Below are 11,485 nucleotides of genomic sequence, written 5' to 3' on the forward strand. Positions count from 1 at the left end.
CATACAGAATCATAGAGTACCCTGAGTTGGAAGGGACCCACAAGGATCATCAAGTCCAACTCCTGAATCCACACAGGGCAGCCTAAAAGTTAAACCATATATCCGAGAGCATTGTCCAAACACTTCTTTAACACCAACAGGCTTGAGGCCATGACCACTGCCCTGGTGAACTTGTTCCAGTGCTTGACCACCCTCTCAGTGAAGAACTTTTTCCTAATAGCCAATCTGAACTTGCCTTGACATAGCTTTAAGCCATTTTCTTGCGTACCAGTTTTATGAACAGACACAGTACATCCATTTTATATATTATAAAGCACCTACTTAATGCCAGTTCTTTCTGCTTCAATATCTGCTTTAGCTAACAGGGTTCTACAGATAATTACACTTCAAGGAAATTAAATACTAATAATCTCTATGGCTTTCTTGTTACTTTCACCTTCTATTAACTTGCTTATCTATGTCAGAACACTGTAAATAAATATTTCTATTCCAACAGCAAGAAAAGTTAATGAGATTACAGCAGTGGTTAAGGCACTCATTTCTATGGTGTTGATTTAATAAAAAGAATCCATTTTAAGAACTGCAGCACTGAAAAGATAATGCAAAACATTTATTTGTGCAGACACTGCAGTACTGCCAGCCTGGCTCAGATAGTTGCCCTTCTGGAGGGAGGTATAGACTTAGGAACCCTATTCACAGCCTCATTAGAATAACAGCAGAACAAGACCGAGTAAAACAGAGGAATATGGCAAGGGATAACGGGGCAGCATCTGAGATGTGATACTCCAGACTGCTGAGCTAGGAGAGCCTTCCAAGTCCTAACCCACATAGAACTCTGTGGGTCAGCAGGCAGCACAGGAAATAACAAAAGTAGAATGGATAGCTCTTGGGACATGGCACATTAAGAAGTTACACAGTTAGATAAATCTCCCCAATAATCATACTTACCTGTGAGACTGAGGAAGTGAAACTGGAAATGCTGCCTTCTGTCAGTTCTTAGTCTGTACATATTCGTAGATGCATCAGTCTCTTTGAAATCTATTCCCACTTCACAAGGAGGAAACTGAAGGTGAAAGTTTAAGTTGCCACTTTAAACCTAAGATTTTTCTTGACATAAGTACAATATAGACCTAGGATAGGAAACAACAAGTCGACTTTAGTTAAATCTGAAATCCAAATATTAAGCTTGACACAGTAGAAGAAACACTGTCACAAAGATCACTTGCTGATCACAGAAAATGGGTAAAATCAACTTTTGTAGGACTCGGGGGTGGGGGGGAGGCAACACCCCCCACAAGATCAGAATAAAAAAAAAATAAGAAGCCTTGGGGGTTCAGTTTGGTTGTTGGGTTTTTTCCTGGTTGATCAAACAAGGCTTTTTAAAACAGAGAAATCTGTTTATAAAAAAGTAAATGTTTGCTCCACAGAGGTAGAGTACTGAAAAGCAATCAAACTGAAGTTGCTGATTGTCAGTACAAGTGTTTTTTAATGTTTTCTGTAACATTCCTATAACCAAAATACAAGTCATATCAGCCAGAAATGGTTAACAATTTGATTCTCAGTCTTGCTTAAACAGCTAGAGTACAACAAATCCTCCACAGAACAGGTGCTTCCGTCATTTAATTATTCCTAGCCTGAAAATGCATTCTAGTTTGAACATGAACATTGAGTTAAATGTGGAAAAATTATTATATAACACAGAAGCACGCTGCCTGCTGTAGCTCTCCAGTTAGGCAACTGTTTTCAGGAAAGCTAACATGTAACAGCACAAGAATAATAAACCCTTTTTGTTGACATTTCCACAGCTACCCATTGCAACCTCCCTTTAAACTGCTGCATTCTTACATGGTGCAGCGGATTATAACTGAAGAAAAAGTACTGGAAAATAAAAGTAAGATACCATACCATTATTCCCTGATATTAAGTTACACAACAGATTCACTGGCAGAACAGTTAAACAGCAATCTATTTAATGAGCACCTCTATCCTACATACAGTATTCTGCAACAGCAGAATACAATTTTTATCCCTGCTACTACATGAGTGGGGCATACACCATACTAGACAGAGTTTTAAAAAGTAATATGGTATAAGATTAAGGTTTAAATTAACCCTTGACATTTTAAGGACAAATACATGCCACTGTTGTGCAGTTTATTCAGCTCAATACCTTCTATTGATGTATTTTGTGTCCAACTTCCTGTTGTGTACAAAGAGCCTGCTTGGCTCTTGCTGTGAGATATACCTAAAGATATTTTCCAGACAAGCAGATCTTAAAAGTTCAAATCACCTTTATATCCATTAATTTTAGTGAAGTTAACTCTGATTTCATATTCTAGCTACAGATTTTTACAGTAAAATTCTTGCTCACATTTAGCATATTGCTCAACTATGCTGCACCGAGAGATTTCTAAGCATTTGTTATCCTCCCCACAGACCTACAGGGTTTGACGGATTAAAATATGATGCAAGAAAAAGCTGTGCATCCTCGTAAATACTTTTACATTGAGTGGTTCTTCTGGTATTAAAATTGTGGGTACTGAGTAAAGACTGAGCATGCCCCCCTCTATCTTGGTAACTGAAACCTGGAAGACGTAGGTATTTTCACCACCACCCCCCAGAATCTCTTAGGAAAAGAAATGAAACCTGTTCAAATACACTCTGAATAAATTAACTAAAATATTTTCTCTCACAAATAGCTGTGAAACAATTTGTAAAATACTGCTTAAAAACATTATAATTGCTGTATTTCAATTCTATAAAACCCCTTTTTTATAATTAATATGCACCTCAGATGAATTTACTGTAATTCAAGCTTATAACATTAGGCAATTATATCTTTGTATATAAAGTAGGTATATATTCTATAATCAAAAATTGTCATTTGTGTTTAAGACTGTACTGTGTTAATTACATACATATACATACGCCACTCCTGTATCTTCAAGCTTTTTTCACTCAAAGCACATTTTTCTTCTATGACTATGTATCATTTCATTTATTATTTTATTATTACTAAGTCCTCTATCATTAGTTTACTTTTTAGATTGGGAAAGTAGTATGATGGGGCCAGTATGAGCTGGCATGGATCAGTCAGAAGGAAGGGCAGCATCTCTGCACTGCCCTCTCCTGTGCCACCAACTTTCCTGGAGAACTTCTCTCCTTGCTCACAGCAGGAATACACCTGAATGTCTCTGTAACACCCAAGATACTATGCTACTAGCTGGGGCACCTCAGTCCTCCTTTAGCTACTGGTTAATGAGAATTAGCTGACAGTTGATGAAACTACATACTATTCAAGTCCTCTTGTTAGAACCTTACTTTTGATTCTTCTTGGTTTATAGTTCCATTAACCTACAGTAAATTAATTCCATAGTAAACCCATTAGTTAGTCTTTGTGTTTAGAAAAGACACAGAAGTCCTCAGGACTAGAAATTGGTGATAAGAGATGGAGGGTCTCCACAGGCTTTAAATCATGATTTCCAAAAGTGCCACCCAAACAGCTATGTATAGAGATTCTTTAAGGTCAAACTTTGGTATTCAGTCCCCACTCTAATGTCCTACTTAAATGATCCTCCACGAACAAAATTTTGGTCCTGTAAATTAACTCTTTAACACAATGAAGCTATTATAATGCTTTATATCCCTCCATGGGATTTTAGCACACCACATGACTATCGCCAAGTACCTGCAGTGCAGAAAAGTAAAATTGCTCATAGTACTTTCAAAGGTGGTAACTGAAATATAATAAATAGTTCATTAAATAGCTTTTAATCAGATTAAAACAATTCCACAAAGGAATATCTTTTGTCCATAACTCACCAACTCATATATATTAATTGTTCTCCTTCCTGAAATAATATCAGGTAAAAGTTGCACTTAATTCTTGGACAAAACCTTCAAAGAGTGAGGTGAAGATAAATCACTTACAAACAGCATTTATAAAACCAGTCCCAGTGAGGCTTCTTTGTTTATTGAAAGGCTGCTAGAAAATGTATTACTGACTTTAATTTGATAGACTGTACTTACCCATAATAAATCTAAGCCATTTCTGGACCACCACAATTCATCAAGTTAACTTATTACATGGGAAGAATTTCTTAATTGCCTCCACAGTAATTTATTTAAAATGAAAGTGAAAAGAAATCACAAATTAATCATCCTTTTCAATTATTTCTTTCCCAGCTTAGGGGGACTGCTTATCTAGATGTTGTTCCTACTAGTACAACATAAGGCCGCTCAGTGAAGTCCATTGAGCATCCAATATAGTACCACGTTTTGGTTAGTGATATAGCTACTGCCCTGACATTTTCAGTCTTCAGAATGGTTACAAGAATCAAATTGAACTGGCAAGGACTAAGCTGTGAAGTCAAAAATTGAGTCATCTCTGATGACTAATCAGTATTCGAGTGCTAAGCTTGTATTCAAACCACTTTATCTTTCTTTTTTACAATTACTGAAAACTACTTCAACAATCTGTAGTTTGATGCTTCAATGAACCAAATGCATTTGTAGGGATATTTCACTTGGCAAGCAATGGAGACATTTTTAGATTTTTATCTTCTTCTTAGACTCTCTTCCTAGTCCCCAGAGGTGGTAATTCAATAACTGCAGGATTAATTCAGAAAAAAAGCAGTCAGAGGCTAAAACCCACTTGAGAGTTTTTTAATGAATTTAAGGAAGGCTAACCAGGCAAGCCAGAGGGGTGTGCAACTTATCAACGACTTATCAAGTTTTCACAGTGCAGTAGTTCTTGCTATTCTAGTTATGCACTATATCCACACTTTAGGAAAGAGCTACGCTTGGGTTTATAGCAAACAGGCCAGATGCTGGTCTTTGTCTTCTTATTTTGATTTGCAACAGAGGTTGGGAAAGGGAAGAATTTTTTTTTTTTCAAGATGATTAGAAAAAAGGTGATCAAAACACCACAGGCTGACAGATATTCTTCTAATTAGCAGGGAAAACATAGCACACTGCATACTTGCCTTTCAAGTGAGATGGCATTAAGCTTAAGTCTTAACTTTGCGGTCCTTAAAAGGGTCAACACTGATAAAAAGGAAAATCTATTAGGAAAATGAGAAAGTATCAGCCATTTGTCCCAACACCCCAATGAAACAATGAATGTCTCCATTTTTGCCGGCATGTCACCTGGTATCTCTTGAGCACAGGATGGCTGCACCAGCTGCTCACCATGGACGCAGCTGGCTGCCAAGTCTGCAGCCAGCCCTGGCTGCTGCAGGATATAACCGTGACTCTTGAAGGGGCCGTATCCTGTCTGGGCAGGCAGAATTCTCTCTCCCTTCAATGCATTTGGCTCCACCAAGAAAGTCTTTTTTAACACATATAAAAGGATAAATTCACCCCACCCTAACGGGTTCACTTCCTTTCCTGCAATGCACTGGAGAAACAGCCAGGCCAGGCCTACCTGGAAATCATGGCTTGTGGCCATTTCCCTGGCCGTCCTTCTCTGCATGCCTCCCTGCCCAGCTGGCTACCTCTGTTGCTCCCCACCTGCTTCATGACCCAGAGGATACCTTTGACCATGCAGAATCACACTCAGAACAGAAGAATGAGAATTATTAAATCCCCTTTAATAAAGTTAAAACAAAGGAGAAAAATCAACCCAAGTCTATACAGACTCAAAACCAATGATCTCTGAATAAAGTTCTCCCACAGCTGTGACACCAGCCTTAAAGAAAAATGCACTCCCAGCCTTTGCTTTGCTGATAAGCATACTATTTCTGCTTCATAGCCTGCCTACCACATGGCAAAGAGGAGTTCACAGGTTAGAGCTAGGGCACTGTGGTTGCAGGCTCCAACCTAATATACCCCTCTTTACAAAGAAAGAGAAGTCCTCTGGTAATTCAGGCTCAGCACTGAACCCTAGCCAGCACTATTTAATGCAGACTGCCTGTATAATTAGCGAGGGCAGAGTGTAATCTGGCAGGCCTGCTGGGGAAAATGAGTTCTTGAAGGCTCTTGAAGCTGGGCTTAGGTAAGCACCTCTTGCCACGGCAGTTATTTTCCCATTTTAATTGCACACACTTCACCATAACATTGGGTCCAAATTACAATAAATTGTTAAGGCAAATAACATCTCAGCTATTTAATTGCTAGGACCAGCCAGTCTGCACTTTAGATATAGACCATGTTTTTAAGTAATGCATATTCTTCCCAATACTGGGCCACAAAAGTACATAATAACAAACTCCTAAGTACTCATTAGTGCTCATTTTCTTCTGCAGTCTACGAACGTGAAATCTAATTCGGTAGCACTTTATACTCTCTTTGCATTCTTTTTGGCTGGGAATAAATGGTGGGGTTAACTGAAAAAATCCTCTCTTCTTACCATCAAAATGAAGTACATTGGTTTAAGAAACATACTCCAAACATATCTGCAGTTCTCCTCAGCTCAAACTATACATCATTTAATTTCACTAAGTTTTCAGTCACCTCAAAATACTTAAGCACAAATAACTCAATGAGACAAACTGTCTGTGTTTTGAGCACAGAAAATATTAAAATTGTTGTTACATGTTCATGGTCAACCAAATGAAGAAGAATGTCTGGTGTTGGCTCTAGCCTCATAGCAAGGTTACTACAAACTCTTTAACCACCCCAAAGAGATATTCTGTTCAAGTTAAAAAGGACAAGCATCTCAACCTCAAAATAAAAATGCTGTGTATCTGTACATAGTAACCTGTCAGTAAAAAGCAGTGCTCTACTCCAGAGCAAATGGCAGCATGCCATGAACAACTAGCAGAACTAGTTGTTCCTCTTAGTCAGAGAAGTCAGAGAATATACCACTCTCAGCCACACATTCACATCTGTCTATGAATATCATGCCTATATTCCCCAGAAATTACCACACAAAGGCAAACCCCACCCCCACCCCCCCCCATAGTTAAGACACTACATTTCACCAGCAGTATTATAACCCAGTGGCACACTGGTAACTTAACACAAACATCTAGATGATGCTGACAGGCTCAAAGTATAAAAAGCTATGATGTAGTTTTCACACAGTTTGAACATCTTCTACATACATATTTATTTCTTCAGACAATATGTTCCCTTAAGAATTACCTCAATCTATTTAATAAAAGTTGCTTAAAAAATATTACAGCAGTGTTCCTCATTTTAACTGAGACTCAAACATAGACATTAAATTAGATGTTAAATCCTTTAGATCTAATATTAAGTAAGGATTACTTTCCTTCAAATTCTACCACATTGTGTTTTTATACTCTTTGAATACTTGTCTATAGCAACAAATGCACTATAGATGCTGTGTACATGGCTAGCCTAGTAATTAAAATACATTAAAAAAACCCTATTGTAGCAGATTGATGCACAGACTCCAATCGAGGGGTAAATCAAAGACCCTCTTTCTGATGTAGTATGTGTGCTTCCCAGACTCTGCTCAGCCTCTCACTAACCTCTCCTGGTCACCCTCAGGTCTCTGGGAACTCACCACCAAGAGCTCCTGCTCTGTCGCACTCCAAAGCTTAATAAGCCAGCCGCACCCCAGGCAGCGGTAAGGCAGGGAATACCCCACTGCAGCCAGGGCACACACTGTGCCTGGTTAAAGCATGGGGCTAATTCACCTCAGCTGTAACTCAGGTGATTGTAATTATCAGTGCTTTTCATTACTTGAACCTGGGCCCTTAGTACTTCAATCTTGTTAACCCTTTCACTCCCGCTATACCTAATTCCTCCTCACCCTATGAGAAAAATTAAAATGTCAAATGCTTTTTGTAAAAGTAGAATGTACTTCTCGAGTCTTTTCAGTGATCTCTAGGATGAAGGGCTTCAAGTTGCATAAACTCTCAACCTCCCAAGGAAAAGTTGAGATACAAGAAAGTTTTCCTCTTTAGAAGGCAACATGTAACACTTGCCATGATCAGGATTTTCAAAAGAAATTGCCCCTCCAGTTCTCCTTTGTGCTCAGCTACATATGAGAAGCTATGAGGTACAGAACAGGGAACGCTAATCGCATCATTAAGAGACTGCTTTATAAACATATGACCTACGAAGTTTCTACTTCCTGGGAAAATTAGGAGAGCAGAGCAGTATCCTCATGAACCGAAACAAGCCAGACCTTAAGACCCAAAGACTTGGCAGTATCCTAGGATTAAGTTTTGCTAACGGAGAAAGGGTGAAGTAAGCTGTCATTATGTTTTAAATTACCCCCAATACAATAAATATTTGAGTAATTAATGGAACTTTGTTTCTTTGTGCACCAGTTCCTGACATCATCTAAGTTTTTCAAAACAATGTAATTTAATCGTCTGGGAAACTCTACTTGCACTGCCATGTATGGTCTTACACAGAAGGCTGACGGTACTGGTTTGTAAGAAGAAAACTAGAAGCTGCAACAGGATTTCTCCCTTCCCCCCTGACAAGCACAAGTTCAAGGTCCGTAACTAAGATAAATATACAAGGCTCAACTGTGCTCACCATGGCATTAATTTTGCATCCGTGTAATTCCACACTCACTTAAACAGAACTCCTCCTGGTTTACACCATCTAAAACCACCACTAGGACCACAGAATAATAGTGGAACTATACTTTTGTTTACAGTCTTAAAAAAACCATCAGCTTAATAGAACAGTCAACATTTATTTGAAATTATGTTAAAATAACATTCGAAGTCCAAAAATCACGTAAAGTATAAACAACTATAAGCCCAGCATCGATTTGCTTGACTGACACTTAATTAACATATGCATAATTTATTTTCCTATGACCCCCTATCTTCCAAATATGCTCAAATTCTGATTCATAAAATGATTACATTAATTTCAGTGAAAGGCAACCTATATGAACCCTAAAGCATTTTGCCTTTCTGCATGATAAAAGCATTTTTGCCTTTTCCCTGGCTCCAGATTTTTAATCAGCATAATAACTGTGTATGATGCATTCCTACTGCACTTTGTTCTTTCTAAATAGCAAAATCAGTTCTCACAACTGAACAGCAAATAGCCCAGAATAAGGAAGAGATTCCAGTGGAAAAACAATCACTGAATCACATAAATAATAGCCAAGGGTCCTTATCCATCATCCAGTTAATTTCCTTGCCCTTCAGCAAGTGAACTTTTCCCAACACATCATTTATAAATATCCAACTGGTATCTTCTTCGTTTGCAGCTCCATGCTTTAAATGCATTCTATTTTAACTTAAAGTCTTCAATATTGATTAATATTTACTGTCTGATCTGAACATGTTCATATGTACAAATGCACATACACAACCTAACCAAAGCCTGTAGAAGGTTTCGTAATCAAGAAAAAAAGCCAACAAACAAACAGATATTAGAATACACAGTAAAGGTTAAAATGGACGGAAGCAAAATGGATCAAAAAATGTAATAGCTCAAGCATTGTTCTTCTAGTTAGCCACTGCATACATAGGCAAACTGGAATGAGACAGAGAGGGAAACTCCCTAGGTGCGTTTGCACCACCACTCAGGATCAGAAGACTAAAATAGGTGACAAGGACACAGCACTGATATACTGGCTGTAGATGCTGACTGAAGAAGATTACAACCATGCCAGGTTATGTACTCCCCGTGGTAACAAAAGAGGAAACCAAGGGCACAGTCCTATTCCTCACTTTTTCCCTAAATTTATTTTCCTGAATACTAATCCTCCCATTCACAACAGGCACCTGGGTCCCCCCCTCCTACTTTATAAGAGCTGCAAGAATTCTGAAAAGCTCAGCACCTTCAGCAGCACGTATGGAAACGGTGACAACGCGGGGGTGAATTTCACACAAGCAGCAGTAGGGAAGACAGGACAGTCACTCCTCTTGCATGAAGGCCTGCTATTAGAACAAAGCCTAAAGCAACAAAAAAAAAAGCTAACTTTCCACCAAAACTTTACACAATAAAAATAGTATGTCTTCTTGCAAGGATTTTACTTTATGGCAGACCTTAACAGCATGTGGTACATAAACAACAAAATCTGAGCAAGACTGAAGTCAGTCACTGATGCAAAATAGCCCCCCTGTTTCTGTGCACAGGTTAGTCATGGACACAGACCTCATGTTTGAGGTGCAAATTTGGCATTGGTTTTACATCTCTGACCTTCCCACAAAGAGCACTGGAAATCTATGGATATAAAGCACTACAGGGACAAGGTATAATTTCAAAGTATTCTAATCATAGCAGTAATAGTCACAACTGATTCACATCAATGTGATTGGAAAATCTGTCCTTTTAAGTTCCACAGTAAAACAAAAGTGGAAGGCATTGTATATGGAACAGAAAGAATATAAGGTTGGGATGATTCAACAGAATTTTTGAGTTATAATCACCAGTGGAGAAAGTCAGTAACCAGATCCTCCAAAAATGAGTGCAAAAATCTATGTAGGATAGAAATACCTGGATTTCTGAATGGTACTTTTTTCCTTAATTTTGTTTCTCCTTTTATTTTAATTTGGCAAGTCCTCCTACCCTCTTGGTAGATTCCTCTCCCAACAAAGTCACTGATGAGTTTGTGGAGGATGTATAAAGAAATTAACTGGAGGATTTAGAGAAATTTGCAAAGGAGATTCTGCAAAACAGCATTACTTCTACTTATGAGCACTCTGTCCACCTCCCATAATCAAACAGTTTGATGGAAGAAATGAGAACAATTAAAGTGAACAAATGTTTATCAATGCTTGTGCCCTCAAACCAGGCTGCACCCAATATTGCCTGAATTTCTTCCTGAAAAGCTGACCACTTACCCTACTTTCTGGGGATAATTAAATATTAAAAAGAAAAAAAAAGCCAACAGGAAAATAAGATTTGAATGACCTGGATCTGAGAAGTTTTCTCAGTTGAGAATACTTAATGTCAAGCTATTACACACACTAGCAAGTGGGACTGGCAATGAGGACAGAGAAAATCAGAAATGGCACAGTCACCGTCTTAAAAGCCAATTCTCAGCTCCCTAAAACTCTCAAGACTTCTTACTTCAGTCTCACTCAGAATAGGTGTTTCTCCTTTTGTGACAGTGTGATGCCTAACCACATCTTTCTGCATTTTCAAATTTTGGTTCACCATTTGATTTGAATTATTAGCTCTGCTACCAGCCTTCTTCACTCATAATTCACTCCCTACTGACAAGACTGAAGAAAAATATTTTTAAAAGAGCTAGAGACTTAGTGGTGTTTAGGATATTCAGTTGAGATACAGAAGAGTCAGGTTTGAGAAGCAGGTCCTATAGTTATTTCATTATTTGCAAAGGAAGACAGCCCTACCAGGAGACACTTCATGGTCAACACAGATATTTATCACAATCTAGCTAAGGCAACTCCTTGCACAGCTTGGTTATTCCTCCAAACCCAACTATTACCATCCGTAATTTTCTCTGCTTCTCACAAACTTCAAAGTCTACCTTGGGGCTCAGAAAAGATGACTTCTGAATGTTAGCTGCAGGAACGCTGCTGATTTACCCTCACATTGGCTTAAACAGGACCAGATTTCATCCCAAGAT

Source organism: Mycteria americana, chromosome 4 (genome assembly GCF_035582795.1).
Source record: "Mycteria americana isolate JAX WOST 10 ecotype Jacksonville Zoo and Gardens chromosome 4, USCA_MyAme_1.0, whole genome shotgun sequence".
Lineage (NCBI taxonomy): Eukaryota > Metazoa > Chordata > Aves > Ciconiiformes > Ciconiidae > Mycteria > Mycteria americana.